General features: G+C 47.8%; 1 long non-coding RNA gene across 1 annotated transcript; it reads left to right on the plus strand.

Moving 5' to 3' along the window:
- The first annotated feature begins 9,658 nt into the window (after positions 1–9,658).
- LOC103887532 lies at positions 9,659–21,143 on the plus strand. Its single transcript, XR_651671.4, has 3 exons — positions 9,659–10,397; positions 10,980–11,124; positions 20,688–21,143. It is a non-coding gene; the product is annotated as an uncharacterized LOC103887532 (long non-coding RNA).
- The last annotated feature ends 4,977 nt before the right edge of the window (positions 21,144–26,120 follow it).

The following is a 26,120-nucleotide window of genomic DNA, read 5'->3' on the forward strand; positions in this document are numbered from 1 at the left end:
TCCTGTCTCAGCCTCCCGAGTAGCTGGGATTACAGGCATGTGCCACCACGCCCAGCTAATTTTGTATTTTTAGTAGAAATCAGACCAGTGGTTGCAAACTCCCAACCTTAGGTGATCCACCTGCCTCAGCTTCCCAAAGTGGTGGGATTACAGGCATGAGCCACTGCACCCGGCCAGTGGAGGACTAATTTTAATTGTGGTAAAATACAGATAATATAAAATTTACCATCTTAACATTTTAAGTGTATAGTCTAATACACTTAAATATATCCACACTCTTGTATAACCATTGCCACCATTTATCCACAGAACTCTTTTCATCTTGCAAAACTGAAACTGTACCCATTAAACAGTAACTCTCCGTCCTCCTTCCCCCTAGACCCTGGCAACCACCATTCTATTTTCTGTCTCTCTGAATTTGACTACTCTGGGTTCCTCAGAAAAGTGGAATCATGCAGTATTTGTCTTTTTGTGTCTGGCTTATTTCACTTAGCATAATGCCTTCCAGGTTCGTCTGTGCTGTGGCATGTGTCAGAACTTCTTTCCTTTTTTAAGGCTAAATAATATTCCATCATATATATAGACCACATTTTTCTTATCCATTCATCTGTGAGTGGACACTTGGGGTGCTGCCACTTTTTGGCTATGTGAATAATGCGCTCTGGACATGGGTGTACAAATATCTCTTTGGCACTTTGTTCTTTTCACACATATTTATTCATTCATCTGTTGATGGAAATTTGGGTTGTTCCCAGTTTTTGTCTATTACAAATAAAGCTGCTATAAATATTCAGCTATAAATCTTTGTGAGAACGTAAGTTTTCATTTCTCTTAGGCAAATATCTAGCAGTGGACTGGATCACTTTATATATATATATATTTTTTTTATTTTTTTATTTTTTTGAAATGGAATCTTGCTCTGTCACCCAGGCTGGAGTGTAGCAGTGAGATCTTGACTCACTGCAGCCTCTGCCTCCCGGGTTCAAGAGATTCTCCTGCCTCAGCCTCCCAAGAAACTGGGATTATAGGCACGCACCACCATGTCCAGCTAATTTTTGTATTTTTGGTAGAGACGGGGTTTCTACATGTTGGCCAGGCTGGTCTTGAACTCCTGACTGCAAGTGATCCTCCTGCCTTGGTCTCTCAAAGTGCTGGGATTACAGGTGTGAGCCACGATGCCAAGCCTGTTAGATGTATATTTAAATACATTGTTAAATTGTTTTCCAAAGTGGTTGTATCTTTTTTTTTCTTTTCCGGAAAAGGATATTTTAAAAATTCAAGTAACTGCAAATAGCAAACCAGAGGGGGTCCCTATCCTGGGACCTACCCACTCCCTGACAGAACAGGGGAAGGCGGCCCCTGTACCTGTTATGTTCAGTTCAGTCCCCTTTGTCACTCTGCTGCAGCATCCGAGGGGCCGGGGCCATCTTCCCTGGGACTGAAGTGGCCCATAAGCAGCCTGACACATGCAGCCCCTCTTGCCCGAGAAGAGTATCTTGGGGGAGGGGAATGTGAACAGAATAAGAGGTAATGAGAATGGATGTTCAGTGCTGGGAGCAGCAGCCGTGATAGATATTAAGAATGTAATCCCAGCACTTTGGGAGGCCGAGAGGGGCGGATGACAAGGTCAGGAGATTGAGACCATCCTGGCTAACACGGTGAAACCCCGTCTCTACTAAAAAAACCCAGAAACCTAGCCGGGCCTGGTGGCGCGCGCCTGTACTCGGGAGGCTGAAGCAGGAGAATGGCGTGAACCCGGGAGGCGGAGCTTGCAGTGAGCTGAGATCCGGCCACTGCACTCCAGCCTGGGTGACAGAGCGAGACTCTGTCTCAAAAAAAAAAAAAAAAAAAAAGAATGCGAACACAAACCACAACTGTCCAGAGGTAGTTTGTGAATGGAAGCCTGGGGGTGGGGCTCTCGCAGGCCGAGCTCCTTGTTATTGGCACCCCATCTGAGGAGGGGGAAACAGACTGAGTTGTGGAAGCAGGTAGGGTTGGGGCGCATCCCCAGCTTACTTCAGGTGGCTGCCACAGGCAGCCTGGGCCTCACCTGGACAATAGGTGATCCTGCGTCTGCATCACTGCCAATAGAGACTAGGATCCCAGACTGAGGGCAAGGGGGCTGGCGCCCCTGTGAAGATGAGTAGGGGCTCAAACCCCTCCTGCCTTCCTTTCTGTACCCCAAAGTGGGCCGTGCAAAGGAGTGCAGGGACTAGCAAAGGGAGGGAAGGAAGAAAAATAGGTGTGAGCTCCACGTGGTGACAAAGACACAGGTTGGGTGGGGGCATCCTGGGGGCCAAGCGCCCTCCTCCACTGGCCACACCTGTTGCTGCCAGGACAGTGGAGTGGGGCACACCAGAATAAGAGGGGCTTTGGCTCCTTTTAAGGCCAGGGGAGCCTTCCCAGGCCCCTGTCTGGGAAACCAAAGGGAACAGTGGAGAAGCAGAGCCCGGGGCCCCCATACCAAAGGCCCAGAGAGCAGTGTCCCTACCGATATGCGCGTGGGGATGCAGCAGGGGCCGGGTGTGGCTAAGTGGGATGCAGGGTGTGGCGCAAGTGTGTGCATGGGCGGGCAGGGTGGCTGGGAACTGAGGCCAGAGAACAGCTCCCCAGTCGCCGGCAGGGGCCCAGCAGCGGCTGCTGCGCGGCGCAGGGGTGGTCGTGAGAGGGCAGGGTGAGGCGGTGGGGAGGGTGGGCCTGGGGGAAGGGAGGGGGCAGCGGGAGCTAGCAGAGCTGTCCAGGCCCAGGAGGAAGCTGCTTCTCCTCTGAGCACTCCGTTGCCCTCCTCTCCCTCCCTCCCTTCCAGTTTTTTGGGTCGGCCCCTTGGTTTCCTTCCTGGAGTTGTGGTGGGTTTCTGGGTCTCAGCAGCGGCCCTGATTTTGCTGCCCTTTGGTGGCCCCGGGTCTCCCAGGTGTTGGCCGGGCTCCTGCGGAGGCTGCCTGCGGCCTGCCCTGGCCCCTCTGCTCAGTGTAGTCCTTTTCCTGCTTGGAGGCCCAGGGCTGGCTAGATTTCGACCTGGACCCTCTCATCTGCCCTTCTCCACCGAGCAGGTGGAAGAGTGGTGGCGGGGATGCGCCAGCTCTGCCTGCCCTGCGGTGCGCGCTGCCGGGTCAGGGAGCAACCGTGCTGGGTTCTGAGGCCCATGCGGGTGCCTTCTTGGAGCCGCGCCAGCACCAGAAATCGCCCGGGCTCGGAGTCCCAATTAGAGGCGATGGTATCGTTTTACATTCCTAGCAGCAGTGTACAAGGCCCAGTTCCTCCACATCCTCACCAACATGTGGTATGGTCAGTCTTTTACATTTTAATTATTTTAATAGGTATGTAGTGGTATCATTGAGATTTTAATTTGCATTTCCCTAATAACTATTTGTCGTTTGTAAATATTTTTTCATAAAGTGTCTGTTCCAATCTTTTGCTGATTATTTTCATATTGGGTTGTTTTCTTATTGTTGAATTTTGAGAGTTCTTTATATACTCTGGCTACAAGTCCTGTATCAAATATGTGATATGCAAACATTTTCCCAATCTATGACTTGTCTTTTTGTTGCACTAACAGTGTTTTTTTAAAAATTTATTTTTATTTAATTTTTTTTTTTGAGATGGAGTCTTGCTCTGTCACCCAGGCTGGAGTGCAGTGGCACGATCTCGGCTCACTGCAACATCTGCTTCCTGAGTTCAAGCCATTGCTCCTGCCTCAGCCTACCCAGTAGCTGGGATTACAGGCACACACCACCAAGCCCAGCTAATTTTTGTATTTTTAGTAGAGACGGGGTTTCACCATGTTGGCCAGGTTAGTCTCAAACTCCTGACCTCATGGTCTGCCTGCCTTGGCCTCCCAAAATGCTGGGATTACAGGCATCAGCCTCCGTACCCGGCCTTTGTTTTTTTTGAGATGGAGTCTCACTCTGTTGCCCAGGCTGGAGTGCAATGGCATGATCTCAGCTTACTGCAACCTCCACCTCCTGGGTTCAAGTGATTCTCCGGTCTCAGCCTCCCAAGTAGCTGGGATTACAGGCACCTGCCACCACGCCCAGCTAATTTTTGTATTTTTAGTAGAGATGGATTTTCACCATGGTGGCCAGGCTGGTCTGGAACTCCTGACCTCAGGTAATCCGCCTGCCCCGGCTTCCCAAAGTGCTGGGATTACAGGCGTGAACCACCACGGTGCCCTGCCTCGATTCCAGATCTTAAGGGAAGAGCATTTGGTCTTTCACCACGAAGTGTGATGCTAACTGTGAACTTTACAGGGCCCTTCATCAGGTCGAGGAAGTTCTTTTTATTTCCAGTCTGTAGAGAATTTCCATCATGACTGGGTGTTGAATTTTGTCATTTTTTCCCCGCGTCTATTGAGGTAATCAGCTGGCTTTTGTCCTTCCTTTTATTAATACGGTGTATTACATTAATTGATTTTTGAATGTTAAATCAACCTTGAATCCCTGGAATAAAACCATACCTGGTCATAATGTATTATGATTTTTATATATTATAATTTGCTAAAATTTCAATATGTACAATGATTATACACAATAATTACATTATCTAAAATTTTGTTAAGAATTTTTGCATCAAGGTTCATGAAGTATTCATATATTGGTCAACACTTTGCTCCTTTTGGTATCAGAGTGATGCTGGCCTCATAGAATAAGATTAGAAATATTATCTCCTCCTCGATTTTCTGGGAGAGTACGTAGAATTGGTGTCATTTCTTCCTTCAATGTTTGGTAGAATTCATCAGAGAAGTCACCTGGGCCTGGAGTTTTCTGTGTGTGTGTGTGTGTGTCTGTGTGTGCTTTTCTTTGTGGGGAAGTTTATAACTGCAAATTCAGTTTCCTTAATAGATAAAGGAATATTCAGGAAACCCTATCTCTACAAAAATACAAAAAACTAGCTGAGCATGGTGGTACATCCCTGTAATCCCAGTTACTCAGGAGGCTGAGGTGGGAAGATTACTTGAGCCTCGGAGGCGGAGGTTGCAGTGAGCCATGATTGTGCCACTGCACTCCAGCCTGGGTGACCTGGGTGACAGAGTGAGACCCAGTCTCTAAAAAAAAAAAAAAAAAAAAAAAAAAAAAGATAAGAAAATGATCTCCTATATTTTGTGTGGTGTTTTAGTTGTTTCGGCTGGGAGGGAAAGGGGAATCAGTCTGTTATTCTGCCTTGATGTAAATGGAAGGCCCTCGATGCTCTTTTGCTTTCAGCAATAGTACTGATAAACTGAGAGGCTAGCTGTGCTGCAGGAGACTGAGGTGGCTGGAAGAAGAGTCACTTTATATGACAGAGTGTCCATCTCTGTGCCCATAGTTGTCCTCCCCAGTTGCACATCTTCCTGCACATCTATCTGCATGTCTGTCTGGAAATCTACCTGCATGTCTGTCTGCACATCTGTCTGCATGTCTGAAAGTATTCTGCTGGAGTCTGGGAAGCTGTCTGTGGCTGGGACAGAGGCCGGCCTTTTTCCTGCTCAGGGAAACTCCATGCCACCCACATGATCATCCTGCTAAATTTCTTGATGTCCACACTCGAGTCCATCAGGCCTGGGCTGGCTGTGGACAGGCTGCCGATGAGCCAAGTAATTGCCTTTTGTAGTTCTAGTTAGAAAGACAGTGTAGGGTCTTCCTAACCAGAAGGGCTTTTCTGTTTTGAGTCTGCTGGTCCTGATCTGGGTTTTTTCCTCCCCCTCCCCTTCCACAGTAATCCCACAGGCTCTGGAGACCCGCCTGTGGCTCCTGACTGGAGTGTGGGTCTTTCTTGGACTGGGAAGGGTCTGGTTGCTGCTATAAGCCCAGCCCAGGTCTTAGAGGAGCACTACCTAGCATTCTACATAATGGGTTTTTCCATGGGCCTCCAGGAGAACTATCATACACCCAGAAGATCCAGCCTTTACCAGAGCTCTCTCCTTTTCCTCTCTTGCTCCCCTTCCCTATGCCAGGGAGTAGGCAAAGGTTGACATTTCCCACCTCCATAGTGCCCAGCTCATTCTGAGACCTTTTTTTTTTAAAGAGTGGATTGGCACATAGAAGATGTGTCTATAACTGGTAGCACATTTCCTATGGTGCTTGGCATATGTCTTGGTCTTTTCGGGCTGCTATAACAAAATACCATAGACAGGGTGGCTTATAAACCACAGAAATTTATTTCTCACAGTTCTGGAGTCTGGGAAACCTAAGATCAAGGTGCTGGCAGATTTGGTGTCTGATGAGGTTCTGATTCCTTGTGGATGGCTGTCTTCTCACTATAACTCACATGGCAGAAGGCACAAGAGAGCTCTCCGATGTCTCCTTGATAAGTGCACTAAACCTATGCATGAGGGTTCTACCATTACCTGTTCATCTCACAAAGTCCCCACTTTCTAACAAAATCATCTTGGGGGTTAGAATGAATTTTGTGGGGACTAAACATTTAGTCTATTGTAGGAAAGAAGAAAGGTATATTTATTTATTTTTTTACCAGATTAAATTTGATTCAAGGCCTCCTTTGTCAAGGTAGATAATCAGTCCAAGAATTCTAGAACTTGTACAAGCCAAAAAAAAAAAAGAAATAAAAGGGGGATTAATTCAATTAAGTATATATATCCCCAATGGCCCATCAGTTCAGCTACTTGGGATATCTGTATTCCAGGGGAATTTTCACATGAGTCCATAACGGGACACATACAGAGATGTTCACTGTGGTGTTAAATGTGGTGGTCTGGAGTTGGAAGCAATCTGGCTGCTGTCCTGTGTGAGGGAGGATGAGAATCAGTCATGGAGAAGCCTGCAAGGCAATATTCCTCAGCCCATGTGTCTCCTTTTCTGACAGATGGCTCTTGTTTGAACCCTTCATGGGGTAAGCAACTCAGAGTGGTGTGTTTTGCTGCTGGGAAGCTCAGATTGGGCCAGAATTACATCTCCCTGGAGATGATTGTGGTGGGCTTGGTATCTTGGAGGGGTATGTGTGTGTGTGTGCATTTATGGGAAACACTGTGTTTTCATTCATCCATTTATTCATTCATAAAACATACGGTTAGGGGGCAACAGCCCCATGCTAGGTTCTGGAGATACAATGACCTCTGCCTTCACGGTGCTTACAATCTAATGGAGGAAACAGATACAGCTGATGATTCTGGCACTATGAGAAATAAGCATTTGTATGACAGGAGAGAGGGAGGACCCAGCTTAAGGTTGATGAGCCATAAACGAAGACTCCTCTGAAAAAAGGAATATCTAAACCAGGCCTGAGAGCTGAGTAGAAATTAGGAAGGGGAAGAAACGGGGGTAGAGTGTTCCAGGTGGAGGTGATGTGTGCATGAGGGTGGTGTGGTGAGAGAGAGTGTGGCTGCTTCAGGGAACTGCTCTGCCTGGCTGGAGCAAGGCAGGTAAGTGGAGCCAGCTGGAGGAGAGGAGGCTGGGGATACACAAAGCCTGCTGTGTGATAAGGTGACCATGTAATTTATCATCCAGACTAGAATGCATTGAAACTGAAAGGTCGCTCTCCTAATAATATTGTTGGGATGACGGTCACTCTACTTGCAGGTCAAGTTAAAGAGTTTGAGTTTTAGTCTCAGGAATATGGGAAGCCACTGGGGCCTCAAGGAAAGAGAGATGTGACCTAGTTTGCACCCGGAGGGGCTTGAGATGGGGCCAAAGGACTCAGAAACCTCCTACCATCCTTTCCATCTGCATGGAGGAGACCCCTGAAGATTTGGAAAGTATCAGAAGTCTTGGAGTAAATGAGCGAGGCGGCCAGGAGCCCAGAAATGGCCTTTGTAGTCCTGCGGGACAGGTGATGAGCACATTACAGTCGAGTGTTCCTGCCTGGTTCCTGACAGATGCTCCTCCTAGCAAGTGAATCTGCCCCCAGCTGAATAGGAAGGAGACAGTGATAAGAACTTTCCCATGAGTACCACAACTGGGGGTTGCCCTGTCATGCCCCAGTTGCAGATGGAGGTGGGAAGGGAACAACCCCCTTCCCAATGATTTTACAAAGCAGGAGTGTGAGACGTATGGATAAGATGTCCAGGCTCTCATTTTGATACCCAGGCACACTGGCTTCCAGAGTTAACCACTCAGGACATTGTCTGTCCCAAGCAGAGGCCACAGCTTGCTCTGGAGCTTACACATGGGGGAGTGATCATGGGATCACCCCTGTCTGTTCACACATAGATCCACAGACCCAGGTCCAGAGGACAAAGCACAAATTCTCTCCCTCCCCATTAGGGGTGTTGGAATAGACAGACCCCAGAAATAATGGTAGCTTAGAAGGGAACCAAATTTCCAAAACTCCTCAAAGCTGTCTGTGCACATACCCAGAATATCAGAGTCATTCTCCAGCTGGGACTCAGGTCTCTTCCATCAGACCAAGAGGTGGCTAAGGATAAGAGCTGGGTGTGGCAGACACTGTCCATTGCATATCCAATAGCCATCCTGCTCCTTCCCTGTTAACAATGTAACTTGTGTAATTACCAACTGGAGATTCTTTGATCTTAGGGAGGCAAGGACCAAGGGCCCTCCCCCAGTCCCATGAGATGAATCATGATTGCTCTAAACAAGTCATGACAACTCATTCCCTTGGCCAATGACTGGTGTGGGTGGGGAGAAGGTGAGAGATATGGGATCTGGCCAATCATAGGCAACGGTCCTCTTCCCAAATAAAAAGACAAAGCCTTGGGTGGGGGAATTCCTTTTATCCCTTTTCTCTAAAACCTCTTTCCTTCCTGGACTGAAGATATGATGCTTGGTGTTGCAGAGGTCACTTTACAACCAAAATGCAAGAAGTTAGAATGCAAGGATGGTGAAGCAGGAAGATAGAAAGAGTCTGGGTTCTTGAAGTCATCATTGTGCTGCACCAGCCCTGGACGGCCCTGCCCCTGGGTTTCTTGTTATGTGGAAAAAGTAACCTACACCATGTAAGCTGCTGTAGCTAGGCATTCTGTGATGTGCAGCTGGAGGCTGCCTCTGAGTCCCACCCTGATGGAGCAGCCAAGGCTTCCATTTTGGGGGATTCCTGCTTCCATCCTTGAAGGAGGAATTGAATCGCATAAAGATGTAAGGGTCTCTCAAGATCTCAAGACCATGAATCCCAGCTTGGCCTCTTCCCTAACAGGATGACCTTGGGTCAATTAGTTGTGTTGGGTCTTGGTGTCCTCGTCTGCACAATGGATGCAGTAACAGTACTTGCCTCATAGGGTTGTGGGAAGGAAGTGAGCTAATCAATGGAAATCACTGGATATAAAGTAGGTGTTCAATAAAATCAGCTCCCTTCCCTCTCTGGGAGTTACACAGAACTGCCCCTCCAACCTGTCAGGTTGCCTATATGTTCAATGTGCATGTCACCCTTCTTGCCAGGAGAAGATTTGCATTATGGAACCTTGAGTTTTAAATTGAGTGTCAAATATAATTTGGCAATTCTAAGAATTAATTATGTGACTGCCCTCAGAAAAGCCAGGAAGCTCAGCTCCAAGTGTGAAATTGGTGTCTGCCCCTAGGGAGGAAAGCTCTCCCACTCACCAGGGAATTGGATGGAAGAGGACAAGGATGGTGCTTTGCACATTACTGCGTTTCCCACTCGGGACCTTCAGAAGCAGGGCTCCTTGAGTGATGAAGAGGGCAGGTGTGAGGGATAGAGAAGAAAATGTTACCAGAAGGTGTCCCCCTATCATGGGTGGCTCCGTCCTGCCTGGCCCCGCCCTCCAAGGCGTGAGCACATTTGTCAGCAGCAGACACACGTGTGGCTGGTGTCAGTCCTCCTCCTAGGAGAGAAGAGAAGCATTTCCTGCAAGGGTGGTGGGGGAAGAGAGAGACATGCAGGCTAGAAGGGAGGCCACATTTGTCTCGATGACAAACCAAGGACAAAAGCTCAGCCTGGAGCATTCCAGGAGAGGCCCGCCTCTTCCTGAGGGTGGAGAGAACCGATTCTCCTGTGTGTTTCGAGGGGGGAGACAGCGTGCAGGGAGGGAGCAGGTGGACGTGGGCATCAGGAACCCAACCCAAGCCAACCGCCCCCACTCCTACCCCAGCCTCCTGCCGCCCTCTCCAAGGAGTCTGGGTTTAATTTTCTGGTCAGTGTGAAAAGGAGGAGGAAGAGGATGAGGAGGAGAAGAAAGGAGGGAGTTAAAGTTCTAATGCAGTCGGCTGGGATCTGTCACTCAGCGTACAGCTCGCTGACGACTCAGGGCAGCTTCAGCTGTAAGCAGCCCGTGATTTATGGACACCGAGTGAACTCCTGCGGCAGAAACCAGCCTTGAGATCAGAGCAGCAATAGGGCCCTTTTTTGGCAGGAGACAGGGCCTGCATTTTTCTCATTCATGCCAAACTGCTTTGCACGGCAATTAGCTCTGTCCTCATTTAGTCTCCAGTCCCAAAGGGTAATGAAAGTCATATATCATCTTCAGGACTGCTAATTATTGAGCTCGCTTACAGGTAGGCTTTGTAACTGTGAGAAGGGCCTGTCGACCCAATATTTATTACTCTTCCAATAAGTAAGCAAAGAAGGAGGGGGTGGGTAAGGGAGTAGAGAAGGGAGGGAGAAGAAGGGAGGGAAGGAAAGAAGCTGGGGGGAGTGCGGGGGAGGAAAAACGACTTTCTTGAAAGACCGCCCAACCCCAGCCCTGGGATCTCTGACATACCTTCTGCAAATATGCTCATCAGAGGGGAAACATCTTTATTCCAAGGAGCCATTTTTCATGCCATAACAAACCAGCCTCCGAGTGCAGACAGTGGGGAGGGGAGGCCCAGCAGAGGGAGCAGTGGGTGGGGACAGGGGAGTGGGGATGAGGGTTGCTCTGGAGGGTGGGGAAGGGGACTGGGTTGGGAGAAGGGGACTGCACGGGGGAGCGATGGGGAAGAGCGGACAGGAAGGGAGCAGAGCAGAAATAAAAGAAAAAAATTCTCTCAACCCCTACCCAGGTCCAGAACATTCCATCATCATTTCTGGACCTGATGCGGGGAACGGTGGGGTGGGTCAGGGCTTGGGCTGGGATTAGCTATGTCTGTTGCTTCCAGGTGTGGAGTGTGTAAGGCTAATACCAGAAACGGTTTCATCTGGGCCCTTTGCCTTCAAGTTGATGGTCTCACCACCGAGTGGACGTAGTGGTTGGATTATAGTCTGCACCAGCGATTTCCATGAGTGTGGTTAACTAAGGGGAAGGTCAGTATTTGTTTACACTCAAATGGACTCTAAAAATACAATTACTATTAGCTGGGGTTACTGATAGTTATTTTAAACAGAGAATGCAATTAAAGCAAGAGCTAAAGAAATACAAGTATTTAAGCACCATTAGATGCCATACTCCTAATACTCAACATGGAACCAATATTTGAGTGCCTACCTAACAGATAAGTCAGGCACTGTTCTAGGTATCGAGTTACTACACTGACCAAGATGGACGAGGTTCTTGCCCTCATGGAGCTTCTAGTCCAATGATCCATTACTACTTATTGATCATGGTTTGTTTTCCACCTCCACTCAAATGATAATAACAGCCAAAAACCCTGACTTATCAGCATAACTAACATCTGTGTTTATTATTTGTTATTATTAGTGCTTATTATGTGCCAGGCACTGTGCTGCAAGCTTTGTGTTCACATTTCTCATTGAATTCTCACAACCACTACAGAGTTGGTGCTGGTACCATCTCCGTTTTACAGACAGGTTAAGTTACATGTCCAAAGTCTCACAGGTAGTTAGAAATTAAACCCATATCATCTGGCTCCAGAGTCTATGCTCTAAACCCTGACACCAGATTTTCCTGAATTCATAATGAATCATTTAAATTTCTAGTTAATGACATTAACTAGAATGTTAATGTCATTGGTCTGCTTGGCAGCAGATGCCCTCCTGGACAAATTTTTTCTCTTCTGCTCTCAGCATCCCTCCCACTCTGGGCCTCCATGGATTGTGAACTCATTGACTTCAAACTAAATTGGAGAGAGACTGTTAGGTTGACTTGTAAGCCCTTGCAGTGAACACCTGCTAATCTGGAATCCTTCCTCAACTGTGGGAGAAACGGTGACATGGATGAGTCTTCCCGATTCCATTCAGGGACATCATGTTGGAAGCCAGACACTGACATGATAGGAATATTTACACTATGAAAAATGGCAAATGCTACAAGTCAGGTCTTTGTGTTTGTTTATTTTCCTGAAGAGCTGGTCATTAAGCATTGACCAGCACACCGCTGGAGAGGACCCAAGAGGTCCTTGGGAAGGGGAAAACATTAGGCTGTAGCTGATGGCAACCTCCTGACAGTCTGTGTCCATTGAGGAGAGAGCAGGGAGCACCAGAGAAGGAGACGAGAGAATGATGTTCTAGATAGACCTGGCTTTGCGGCTCAGGGAGCGGGTCTCAAGCTGTTTGTCCTCATTTGCATCGGGTGGCCTCAGTCATAGGAATAGGTAAAAAACTATTTTCAGAAATAGCCCGGATGGCCGGGCACGTTGGTTCACACCTGTAATTCCACACTTTGGGAGGCCAAGGCAGGTGGATCACTTGAGGTCAGGAGGCTCACACCAGCCCGGCCAACATGGTGGTGGAACCCTGTCTCTACTAAAAATGCAAAATTAAGCGGGCATGGTGGCGCATGCCTGTAGTCCCAACTACTCGGGAGGCTGAGGCAGGAGAATTGCGTGAACCCGGGAGGTGGAGGTTGCAATCAGCAGAGATTGTGCGCCACTGCACTCCAGCCTGGGAGACAGAGTGAGACTCCGTCTCGGGGGAAAAAAAAAAAAAAAAAAAGAAAGAGCCTGGAGCTAAGAAATAAAGCTTACTTGAATTTAATTATGTTTTTACTCAAATATAAGGCAGTTCCACTACATGATTAAATACTGGGCTAGGGCTATGGGTCTGTGTGTGGAGCCCATGTTTCTCTATGAGCCCCACTGTCTTGGGTCATGTTCCTTTGGCTTCCTCCTGCTTTCTTCTCCACCCTTGGAGCAAGGTAGAACGGAGCCAGAAAACTGCCCCTTCTCTTCTCTGTGACCTTAGACAAGTTGCTCAGCTTCTCTGTGTCTCCGTTTTCTCTTCTGTGAGATGAGGATAATGGATTGTGCCTGCTTGTAGGGGTGCTGTGAAGCCTGACAGAGATGCACATCAGATGCTGGGAAGAGACTTGGTGTATGAGAAGTTCCCAATATATGGTCAATGTTGCTGCCATTTGTTCCCTGTACTGTCTCTTCTCTTGGGGGAAAGGTGTTCCACACCAACCTCCTGGCTTCCAGGGCTGTACACGGGGCCAGGGCTGAGACAGAGGGGCTGCATCGCCTCTCCAGAAGGAGCTGGCCTCCTCCACTGAAGCTGCACATCCTCATAGTTGTGTGTGAACTGTATCTTTCTAATTTACTTATGACACTCCTAGCAGCTATTGCAAACCTTTTTGTGTTCCTTAAGCTCCCACCACTGAGAGTGAGGTGTGATCCTGGTGTCTCATATACCCTGATGTGGAGGTTCCAGCTAAAGGGGCATGACCCTGGAATCTGCAGGTGGGTCAGCTGGGAAGGATGCCAGACAGGTATGCGGGACTCTGCAGCCTCCACTTGCTTTGAGTCAGTCTGTCTCTGCCCCCATGGGGTCAGAAGTGCCCTCTGCATGGTCAGCTTCTGATCCTAGCAGGAGGGGGTCCTGGTCCTCTCCTTGTGCTTTTGGTGGTGACCATCTGTTGGGTGTCTGCCACAAGTCTGCCACCTCCTATGCTGCAGCTCCCTGGCCCCAGCTCAGGGAGATTGCAGTGCTCTTCTGTCACGTCTCTCCTCACTCCAGGCATCTCCCCTACAATCTCTGAACACAAGCACACTATATTCTTCTCTCCCATCTTCCAGTTGCCGCTGTCCCCTGGTCCTAGGGGACATATCCATCTACCAGCCTGGATGCATGCCTGCTCCCCATCCTTTCCTGACCCACTTTCTGGCTTTCTCTCCAGCCTACCCTGGAGCCCACCCTCTACTCTCTCCTTCTGGGATTTCTTTCCATTTCATTCCTCAGTCTCCCATTCCTGTTACCTACCCTCCCATACCCACTTACCAGGGTCTGGCCTTTGTGATACTTTCTGGACCCGTGACTTAAGGCTTCCTGAGAGTAGATTGAACAGAGTGAGCCTTGAGCAGGCCAGGAGTGAGTGAACCAGGGCCTCCGACAAGATCAGGGTCCAGGTCTTCCTCCTCATTCTGCTGCTTCGTGTTGATTTCATTCCCTCCGCCCAGCTTTTCCTCACATCAGGGCATGGCTGCCAGAGCTATGACCTCATATCCATGCCCCTGGAGGATGAAGGATATCTATCCCTGAGTCTAGTTACAAATTCCTGAGGAAGGACTCCAGTTGTCCAAGTTGGGGATATGTGCTTAACCCTGGACCATTCACTGTCCAGGATAGGGTACTGGGGTCGGTCTGCCGGGGCCCCCTGCCCACTCTTGTGCATGGTTAGATATGGTGTTGTCCAGAGAAAAGGAGATGCAAGGCTGAGCAAGGAAAACATCACTGCCCTGCAGGTGGAGATGGACGACCCTTGAGATGGATGACCCTGACATTCCAGCACTAGCCACACCTGTGAGCCAAGCCACATGGGGCACTGAGTTCAAACACAGATGATCCTGCTCTGTCGGGATTTGTCTCAAGAGAGCCACAGTTACATTGGCAGCAAGATCATAATCTTTTTATTTATGTAATGAACCAGAAGTATTAATTGCAGAAATCTGGGCAAAGTTCTGATGGGGTGGCCCCAGCCGAGGTTTGACTGAGGTGCACTGCCTAGTTCTGGGCAGATGAGACAAGAGTAGAGGGAGTGTGCCTGGGCCTGGGGCCTCAGAGCTGCGAGATAATGTCAGGAGCTGGGCAGCAGGTGAAGTCTGTGCAGTTGGGCTGCATGTTCAAGGCCTTTACCACGCTGTTCTCTATCACCATGGAGAACTCTTGAGCCATCAGTTCCCAAATAGTAGCAGCAACAAGTCATCTAGTAACAAATCAGACTGCTTCCCAAAGGCTCCAGTGGGGTCAGCTGGGAGCTGAACCTTGCCTTTTGTGTTGGGGCTCCCTGCCACTCACCAGTCACAGATACAGTGGACACTCAGATATGCCACCACCTGGACTCACTTGGCCTGCAGAGCCCCAGCTTGCTCCACAAATCCCAGCAGGTGGGCTGTGGAACAACTCAGGGTAAGGGGGCGACTCAGAACCTGTGATGATGCAGGGCACTTGCCCACAGGAAACTGGGCTCAGGACAAAGAAGGAAATTCACTGACACTTTGAATTCATGGGTGGGGGTCTCAATGGCAGTCATAGAACAAAAAGTATTTTTCCCTAAACTTTGCTGCGTGTGTAATTTCCCCTTTATCCAGGCATCCATGTTTTTTCTGTGATCTGCCTGCACCAGGTACAGTAGGGACCAGGCGCTTGGTTGAGGGGGGCTGATCTGGCTTTGTCTGCAGTGGCCCACTTCCATGGACCTCTCTGAACTGGCCCAGCTCTCTTGTGAGTTACTATGGGGAAGGCTGGAGGTGTAGACACACTGCCCCAGGGCTATGGAAAGAGGGTCTGGGTGTAGAGGCCTGGAGGGTGAATCTTTCCATGAGTACAACTCCTGCACTCGTAATACTTCTTGCTACTTAGGGGGCCAGAGCAGATTTTCGAGGTGAGAAGGAGTGGGAGCAAAGACTGTTTATGTTAGGGGCAAGGCCTAGTTGCGAATCGTAATAAAATCTGGTGGGACAGAGGGCCATGCTGGGGGAAAGGAAGGGCCAGGGCACAATAGAGGGTGATAAACTGAGTCATGGACTAGTCCCGGCCCTAGACTTGCCTCCTGCCCACAGGCCTCTCAGCATGTCCTGACCATCTTGCCCCTATTGTTCGGTTACTAATGCTACGTAATAAACCACTCGAAATGATTTTATTATGTCAGTTTCTGTGGTCAGGAATTTGGATACGGCACACTGAGAATGGTTTGTCTCTGAGACTTCATAAGGGCCAACTCGAAGACTGGGGGCTGGAATCTTTTGGAAACGTCTTCATTCATGTCTTCAATTGTTTTTATTGTGGTAAAGTACACATAACATTTACTATCCATGGTAACAATTTTTATTTTTTATTTTTTTAGATGGCGTCTCACTCTGTGGCCCAGGCTGGAGTGCAGCGGTGTGATCTCAGCTCACTGCAACCTCCGCCTCCTGAGTTCAAGCAATTCTCCTGGCTCAGCCTCCTGAGTAGCTGGGACTGCAGCTAACTGTTGGATTTTTAGTAGAGACGGGGTTCTGCCATGTTGGCCAGGCTATGCTCAAACTCCCAACCTCAGGTGATCCGCCCGCCTTGGCCTCCCAAAGTGCTGGGAATACAGGTGTGAGCCACTGCACCCGGCCTGTAACCATTTTTAAGTGTACAGTTCAGTGTTATTAAACACATTCATAGTGCTATGCAGTCATCACCACCATCTATCTTGAGACCTCTTCACCTTGTAAAACAGAACTCTGTACCCACTAAACAATAATTCCCCATTCTCTCTTCCCTCTGCCCCCAACAGCCACCATTCTACTTTTTGTCTCTATGAATTTGACTACTTCAGTAGTCCACTTCCACCCGGAAGTGGAACCATGCAGTATTTGTGGTTTTGTGACTGGCTTATTTCATTTAGCAGAGTATTCTCAAGGTTCACTCATGATGTATCATGTTGCAGAATTCCCTTCTTTTCAAAGGCTGAATAATATGCCACTGTGTGCATATACCCCATTTTGTTTATCCATTCATCTATTGATGGACAAGTGGGTTGTTTCCATATTTTAGCTATCAAGAATAATACTGTTATGAATAAGTCTTCTTTCTCTTTTGGTGAATGATGTTGGCTGTCAGTTGGGACCTTGGCTAGGCTGTGGATCAGATACCTTTGTTGGCCTCTCTGTGTGAACTCTCTGTATAAGCTAGTTGGGCTTCCTTACACCATGGCAACTGGATTCTAGGAGCCAGCATTGCTGGAGAGCTACCAGAAGCTGTATGGCCCCTCTATGGTAGCCATGGAAATCATTTAGTGTCACTTCTGCCACATTTTATTGGTGGAAACAGTCCCAAGCAGGCTCAGGTAGAACAGGATGGGAATTAACCTCCTTCTCTTCATGGAGAGAGGCAAGGTTATGTTGTAAGAGAAGCATGTGGAATGAGATATTGCTGCAGCCATTTTTGAAAACACAGCCAACTACATCTTTGGAAAATCCATCTACCACATCTGTAAACTCAGGAAGATGAGAGGCGTTGCCTCACATGCACTTCACAGAGTGAGAAACTGAGGCTGCCAAAGTCATTGAACTGAAAAAGGGCCCTGAAAGCCCAACATCCATTCAATTTAGATTCCTTCTATAGCATTTCTGGGAGCTAGGCATCCAGCCTCTGCTTGAATATCTGTAGTGATGGGGAGATCATTACCTTACAAAGGGACCATTTCAATTGTTACATGGTTGAGATTGTCAAGAAGTTCTTAGATTGTGATAAAAACTGCTTCTCTGTAAGGCTCTTTCATTGTCTCCGATTTTGCCTCTGATGAATGAGGACCAGTAAGCTAGAAGGAAACCTCCACTCTTTAGTGCTATCCATGTGCCAGCCTGTGCCTGGGGGTTTCACAGTCATTTCATGGAGAACAAGCGTGTGTCAAACCTCTCAGTGTTGATGGAGATGTCACTTTGCCATCCTGAAGTCTTTCTCCTTTTCCTGAAAGACTGAATTTCCTAACTGCTCATCACCTTTGCCTGTGTTACAGTTTCTCAGAATTCCTAAAACATCATTTGGACATGTTGCTCTAGTCTAACCTAGCTCATCTTTTTAATTTTATTTTTTAAAGAAGTCATATCATGGCTGGGTGTGGTGGCTCAAGCCTATAATTCCAGCAATTTGGGAGGCTAAGGCAGGAGCATCTCTTGAGGCCAGGAGTTTGAGACCAGCCTGGCCAACATGGTGAAACCCCATCTCTACTAAAAATAGAAAAATTAGCCAGGCATGGTGATTTATGCCTGTAGTCCCAGCTACTTGGGAGACTGAGTGGGGAGGATTGCTTGAGCCGAGGGTTCGAGGCTGCAGTGAGCTGTGACTGCACCACCACATTCCAGCATGGGCAACAGAGTGAGACCCTGTCTCAAAAAATCCCCACAAAACCTTATCACACAAGGCTGGCTCATCTTAAACTTGCAGTCAGCTGAAACCCTCCAGTCATTTTTCACTGTAACTGCTGCTGCCCTGGTCTCTCCCATTGGTCCAGGAATCTTGTCATCACACCAGGACTAGGATAAGGATGAACATCCAGAGGTCAATTTTTGGCCCCGCAGGACTTCTGAGATTAAAATGTGTCTCAAGATTGGGACCTGTGGTCATGTCCAAGGTAGAGGAGGAGTTAGTGGCAGCTCTGGCTTTCTGCTGGATGGCAGTGGGGGCAGGACACACAGCTTCATTCAGAGGCGTGAGGACCACCAGACACTTGCAGTACCCAGTACCTGTTCCTGTCTTGCTTGCGGATGGGCACAAATCATAGGGATAGGGAAGTACCATTACTGACAGGCTCAGAAGCTCAAGTGGTTTGGCCCTCACCTGGAAACAGTTAGATCCATGCAGACTATTCAGACTGACTACCTGGCATGAGGGGTGAGGTCACAGAGGGGACCATGGGGGAGGAGAGGATCAGAAAAGGCCACCACAGCCCTCCTTGTTCTCTGCCTCAGTGGGTTCTTATTCGTGTACATAAACATAAAAAGAGAGTAGAATCATGTATTTATTTTAGGTGAATCCTCCTAAATTGACATGTTCCCTGAACACAAGTCTGAGGGCTCTCTTTCATTGCAAGAGACAGAAAACAAACTAAACTTAGAGTAAGCAAGAAAGAGAATGCATTGATTCACTTGTTGGGAAGGCCAAGCATGGAGTGGGCTTCAGGCTTGACTAGATCTATGGACTGGAAAAAGGCATTGGGATTTGTCGTCATTTACTCCTATGATACATTGGCTTCTTCCAGATAGCAGCAGCCATGCTGCTAGAAGCTCTGGGGTCCTAGCCTTACTATACGGAATCCAAAAGGATTGAAGAGCATATCTCCTTTGGAATCAATATACAAAATCCCAGAGAAGGACTCTGATTGGTCCGACGTGCTTCACATGCCTATTCCTGGGCCAATCATTATTAGCAGGAAGATGGGATAGAATGATTGGCCAGTCTTCGGTCATATGTTTTTCCCAGTGGCCAGTGATTCCACAGGTACCTAAGGGCAAGAAACAGGATACCCAGACCTCGGGGGGACAGGCAAGTCAGAAACAGAAGCTAAGCTGTCTTTTGGGGTCTCCCTGGGATATCGTGTCTGCTTCTTTTTGCCTACCTCCTCGTTCTTCTGTTTCCCTGTGAACATTGGCTTTTGTATTTTTTTCTTCCTCAGCATGTATGTACATGGCTCAAAATGGCTGCCCCAGCCCCGAGCCCTGTGTGACTTTCGAGAGCTCCACACCACCTGTGACTGAGTTCAGATTTTCAAGGAAGAGAGGATCCGATGGGTTTCAGGGATAGGTGTTAAATACTGGACCCATCAGTTGTGGCAAGGGTTAGGGATTTGTAGTATAAACACAGCTTCCGAGGTGGTCTTCCCCTTCAGCTGGCCTGTAGGGGGCAGTTCGTTGGAGAAGGGGGTGCTGTGTGTGGGGCAGGCATTTCAGAACAAGATATCTTGCTGGTCCCAGGTGAGCCAGAGAACAGCAAAGCATGGCACCGTCTTGCTCTCGAGTAGTTTCAAGTCTAGCTGAGCAGGTGAGAGGCTCATCTGGTCCAGAAGAGGTCATAGGACATCAGAGGAGGGCAAGGTTATTGTGGGCCAGAACACATAGAACAAGTTGCCTGGAGGCAGTGGGAGTGCAGCTGGCCTTTCCAGGTAGGCAGGAAGGAAGGGACATGACTCTGTGCCATGTGGAGGAGACATTGCCTCAGCAGATGCTCTTTTCTTCACACTTGAGCTGGCCCTGCTGAACAAATATGCAAATAGATTTGAAGTGTCCTGTCCATTGGGGAGCTTTTCCTCAGAGTATAAGCACTGGTCTTCCTGAGGCTTCTGTCTGACTTCTCATAACACCCTCTGTCCTTGAATTACCACGGAGTGCCCCTCTGTCCACTCACCATCTGTGTGTGCATGTGTGTGTGTGTGTGTGCGCGCGCGTGTGTGTGTAGGTTATGGGGAGTTTTTCATGATGTTTTGGAAAGTCAAGGAGTTTCTTCTCTCCTTAAAGCCAAGAATGGAAAAAAAAAGCTCCAAGAATAAAAGGAAGGAAAAATAACCCTTTGCATTTGGAGAATGTAAAGAGATCTGTAAGCACCCTAAGGTGGAGATTTCTGTTGTCATGTTGTGGTCCACGAAAGTTCTGGACTTGCCCAAATTCTCACGGCTGGGACTAGAACCCTGGCTTTTACTGCCAGCCCAGCTTCCCTGAGCCCTCAGGGGCAGTGGGGAGTGGGCCTGGCAGGGGTGGTCTATATGTAACAGGAGTGGGGGAATGCCCCACCTTCGCAAGGATGCAGTAGAGGCTCAATCCTAAAAAGCTCAGCCCAAACCAAGTCCAGAGAGGATTTGGAGGCTCCGGGAAGGAGCTAAGAGGTCACCAGCGTCTCCTTTGGGAAGAGGGTGAGAGTCCATCCCACATACCTTATCTGGGCAGATCTCATTTCCTGGTGGAGGAAAAGGAAGAGATCTTTGTGTTTCTTCTCTGTTTTTTCCCTTTCAGACAGACCAGACATCAGATCTCAGTCAGATAAATCCATCTGAAACGAAAGGGGCCGAGGCCGAGGCTGGCACAAAGAAAAGGATTCCTTGCCAAAGTCACACAGGAAGACACTCCGAAAGACCTCCCCCAAAGAAGAGGGCGGACGGGGTTCCTCTGGAGCTCCCTTTCCCTAAGGGCTTGGCGTTCAACTTTTGATCCTAGTTCCACATGAGGTTTCATATAAGTGATTGTATTATTATTATTTTTTTGCATGGGTGAAAAGCCACAAATTATTAACGCTGAATTTCAAAGACTGCACTCTTCTCACTCAGGGGTGGCATCTCTTCACTGTTCAGGCACGGGCAGCCTCACAGAACGGACGTGGCCCAGACCTCACTTGACCTCTGAGAGGCCCTGAAGGCAGTTGCCCAAGGGCAGGGGCAGGGGACTGGGCAGAGGGGGAGGACACGGAGCGGAGCGGGGAAGGAAGAGAGAGGAGGGGCGGGGAAGGAGAGGAGGGGCGGCGGGGAGCCCGGAGAGAAATAAAGAGGGGAGACCCGGGAGAGGAAGAGGGGGAGGCCCGGGAGAGCGCGCGGAGGGGGTGTCAGCGAGGGGCCGCCTGTCAGGGTTCTATCTGCGCGATGATTGATGCGGGCCCGGGTTTTTCTGTCAGCCTGTCACGGCGCAGGAATGTTTAATGTTCTCATTATTGGTTACGCTGTTGTGTATATTTCTCTGTCAGCACCGCGGACCCAGCTGAACTGGCAGAGCACTTCAAAGGCCTACGGGTCATTCATCATCCCCATGACGCTCCGGCAAATGCTCAGCTTCAGCCCCGCGCCAGGGATTTGTTATGACTTGCGAGCCGCCTGACAGACAGGGCCGCGGCGGCCGGGAGGGGACGCGCGGGAGGCGGGCTCCGGGCCCTTCCTGTCACGCCGGGCCCCTGACTCCGACTCGAGGGGCAGGCGGCACAGCGCGGGGTGGGCCCACGGGGGCGACCCCCGGGAGGGGTGGCGGGAGGAGGCAGGGGCGCGCCCCCTCGTGGGCTCCAGGGCGCCCCCACGCCTCTCCCTGCAGTCCCGCCCTCCACCTCCCGGCCGGCGGCGGCCTCTCCCAAAGTTGTGCTGCAGACCCAGAGGTTGATGGGGGAAAAGCGAAACTTGCAACCGTCCAGGGCCAGGGAGGGGCGGGAGCTGGGAGCGAGAGCAGGAGAGTATCGGAGCTTTGTTTCCTTTCCCAGGCCGTGACATGATTAATCGTTTTCTTCTGATCTAATTTTGGAACATGAAAAACAGCACATTTGTCTTGAAGAAAAATGATGTGCCGAACTGCGCAGATGGAAATTTCGAGCAATGAGAAAGATTAAAGTGAAACCCCACTCCTTAGACCTAATCATGAGTTGTAGATTATTCTGTCGGCCCAGCCAGATGGTAGCTCTGATTCCACAGCCCCTTCTTATATTAATGAATACTCGACTGTTATATTTGACTTAGGTAAGTGAAATGTCTATCAGAGCTAATGGACTGCCAGCCAGCATAACACATGTTGTACCGCTAAGGGTCCTTCTGCATTTTTCATGTTTTATACTAATGTAGAACATTTTGTTTCCTACTGTTTTTCATCATTGTCACTGTTTGCTAAATATTTTCACATGGAAGGGGGGAGAGAGAGAGACAAAGTCAAGAGGAAAAAGAACCCCCCTCCAAACTTGTGTCCAAAGCTAATTTCCTCCCGTTGGGCTTGGCTATAACTCTACAAGTAAAACAGTCACCCCGAGCAATGCGTACAGGAACTCAATAGTAACGTGATTAAGTTCCTAGTCAACAAGACTACACTAGACTGTATGTTAACAAACCTAATTATAGCCCCGTGGTGATAAATTGGGCCAGGGCCCTGGTTGCACATCTCTGAGGTCATATCTAGAAGAGCAGTTTGACCCTCTTGTCTCAGGGAAGAGAATTGTCCTGGAGAGGGGTCCCTGGCTCAGCGTGGTAGAGGGGCTGTTTTCTCCTTGATCGGTTTGTCCAGCTCCTGGGAGGATGGGTGGATGCCAGGAAGCATTTCAGAGTGGAAGGTCATCGGCATGAGAACTGGGCATTAGGATTTGCTGGAGGAGGCCGGAAGGGCAGTGGCTTCTGAGCCATTGGCCCCTTTCACATTGTAAGTAGCATCAGGATGCCTGAGAGGAGAGCATGGTGTTTCTGCTTCATTGGATCCATGCAGGTCTTGGAGGGTGGTGGCCCACTCTTTCTGGGCCAGGTAGAGGGTGGCTCAGATACTTCCCTTCCTCCAGGCTTCTCATCTGTAACTGGTGAAGCCGGGAAGAGCTTGTTGTTCAAGAGGAAATCTTGTGTTACTTCTTTATGAAGGACTCCAGCCTGGTGGAGATGAATGAGTCCTGAAGATGGAATCAAAGCTGTTTGGGCACAAGTAAGATGGAAAGGGTTGAGGGACATTTTCAAGGAGTGATGTCTTGAGAGAAAAATGGAAAGAAATCCACACGCAGAAAAGAGATATCCAGATATGAAAACATGGGGCAGGGGAGGGAGAGAGAGAAGAGAATGTAGAGAAAGAGAGAGACATTGAGGAGAGGACGTGTCGATACCAACAGAGGAGATGGCCCATGAACTCAGAGGAGAAACTCTCCTTGCCCCAGCCAAAGTGAGCTTCCTAAAAAGCCAATTTGATCCGTGGTGAAAATTCTCTTCTGGCTGTGATTCCTACGGGAGTCTGTTGAAATGTCTTGGCTGGGAATAGGTGAGCCTCTCCATCTATCCCCAGCTTCTCTCTCCAGCCTTATCTCTTGCTTGTCCTCAACTGTGACCCTGCCCTTCTGCCACATGAGCCTTCTTAGGGTCCCCAAGAATGCCAGCCTCTTTCAGAACAGTGTGATTCTATCTGTGTTTATTTCTGTCTACCCTACTCTCCTGTATTCTTTCCCTGGCAAACTCCTACTCATTCTTCAAGACCCAGCTCTCAGGTCTCCTCCTCTGTGACATTTTCCTGACATTCCCAGGAGGCATTATTCATCCTCTGACCCCTGCCCCTGACACTGGCCAGGCTGCATTGAAAAATGTCTGTGTTTGCAAGTCTCTTGCTCTACACCTTCCTTTCTCTACAGCTATTCCTCTGCTCATTCGTTTACTCATTCAAGAAATATACATAAGAACCCGACAGATACTGTTCTAGACACTGGGGATTTAGCAATGTACAAAATCCCCTGCCCTTCTGGAGGTGTATTTGTGGATTTCATTAATTTCAGTAGCTGTATTTGTGGATGTATTAATGAGGCTTTTTAATAGTAAGAAACAGAAACTTGCTCAGGCTAGCTCTAGAAATGGGTATTACTGTAAAATGGTGGCAATAAGGAAGGCAGAAAATCTCATAGAGACCCAAGAGCAGCTGCACAGCTGAGCCTCTCAGCTTCTATAACTCGTTAATTGGCTCATTCATGGCCCCTTCCAGGCCCATGTCATTTAAGAAACTTTTTATTGTGATATGAAATACATACACAAAAGTGCATGTATCCCAAAAGTACAGCTCAATGAATTTTCACAAACTATAGCCCATAAAGAGGTGAAGAAACATAACATTCATTACCCTAGTACCTCCTATCCTCCTTTATTTCATTTTTAAGATAAACTCTCATCCCAGCTTCTCCCCAGCTATTTACTATGTGATGTTTTGATTTCTGTTTTCACTGGTTTCATTTTTTAAACAGCTTTATTTAGGTGAAACCTACATACCATAACATCATCCATTATAAATGAATAATCCAATGATTTTTAGTAAGTTTATAAAGAGCAGCAATGATCACAATCCAGTTTTAGAACATTTCTATCATCCCAAAGAATCCTCTTGAGTCAATTTTCAGTTAGTACTCAGTTCCAGCCCCAACCCCAGCCCCAGACAACCAGGTTTTACGTTTAGGTCTGTGATTCGTTTTTTAAAAATAATTTTACTGAGATATAATTCACATACCATAAAGCCTACACCTAAGAAAGGTAAAAGTATGTGTTTCTAGTATATTTACAAAGTTCTACAAATATCACCCCTATTTAATTCCAGAATATTTTAATCACCAAAAAGAAACCCTATCGCTCCCCACTTTTCCCTCCCTTTAGTCCTGGAAATCACTAATCTTCTTTCTGTCTGTATGGATTTGCCTATTCTAGACATTCCACATGAATAGAATCATATAATATGTGGCCTTTAATGCCTGGCTTCTTTCACTCAGTAGAATGTTTTCAGGATTCATCCATGTTGTAGTATGTATGAGAACTTCATTCCTTTTTATGGCCAAATAATATTCCATTGTATGGATTCACAATATTTTGTTCATCCATTCCTATACTGATAGACATTTGGATTGCTTCTACTTTTTGGCTCTTATGATGAATAATGCTGTTACGAACATTTATGTACAAGTTTTTGTGTGGCCATGTTTTCAGTTCTCTTGGGCATATATCTAGGAGTGGGATTGCTGGGTCATGTGCTAAGTATATTTAACTTAAAATTTTTTTATATAAATTAAAAAAATGTTTTATTTTTTATTAAATATAGAGAGATAGGGTTTCACCTTGTTGCCCAGGCTGGTCTTGAACTCCTGAACTCAAGCAATCCACCTGCCTTGACTTCCCAGAGTGCTGGGGCTGCAGGCATGAGCTACCATGCTTGGTGTAAATTTAACTTTTTTTTCTTTTTTCTTTTTTTTTGAGACAAGGTTTCACTCCTGTTGCCCAGGCTGGAGTGCAATGGTGTGATCTCAGCTCACTGCAACCTCCACCTCCCAGGTTCAAGTGATTCTCCTGTCTCAGGCTCCCAAGTAGCTAGGATTACAGGTGTGTGCCACCATGCCCAACTAATTTTGTGTTTTTAGTAGATATGAGGTTTCACCATGTTGGTCAGGCTGGTCTTGAACTCCTGACCTCAGTTGATCCACCTGCCTCGGCCTCCCAAAGTGCTGGGATTACAGTTGTGAGTCACCATGCTCAGCCTTGTTTAACTTTTTGCATGTGATCTGTTTAAAGTTAATTTCTGTGTATGGTATGAGGTAAGAATCTAAGTTTATTTTTTTGCATATGGATATCCAGTTGCCCAAGTGATTTTTCTAATGTCCATAATGATTTTTCAAGTCATTAATTTGCACTGGATTTTGTCAGGTGTTTTTTTCCTGCATTTACTGAGTAAGCTATTGAAATCTCTGAGTATTACTGTCGAATTATCTATTTCTCCTTTCATTTTCATGAGTTTTTGCTTTATGTATTTAGGGGTTTTGTTGTTCGGTGCATATATATTTATAATTGGTATTTCCTAATGTATTTACAATTTTATCTTTATAAAACATCCTTTGTCTCTAATAACATTTCTTTCTTTCTTTTTTTTTTTTTGAGACAGAGTCTTACCCTGTCACCCAGGCTGGAGTACAATGGTGCAGTCTCAGTTCACTGC

The sequence above is a fragment of the Papio anubis genome, chromosome 11 (genome assembly GCF_008728515.1).
Source record: "Papio anubis isolate 15944 chromosome 11, Panubis1.0, whole genome shotgun sequence".
NCBI lineage: Eukaryota > Metazoa > Chordata > Mammalia > Primates > Cercopithecidae > Papio > Papio anubis.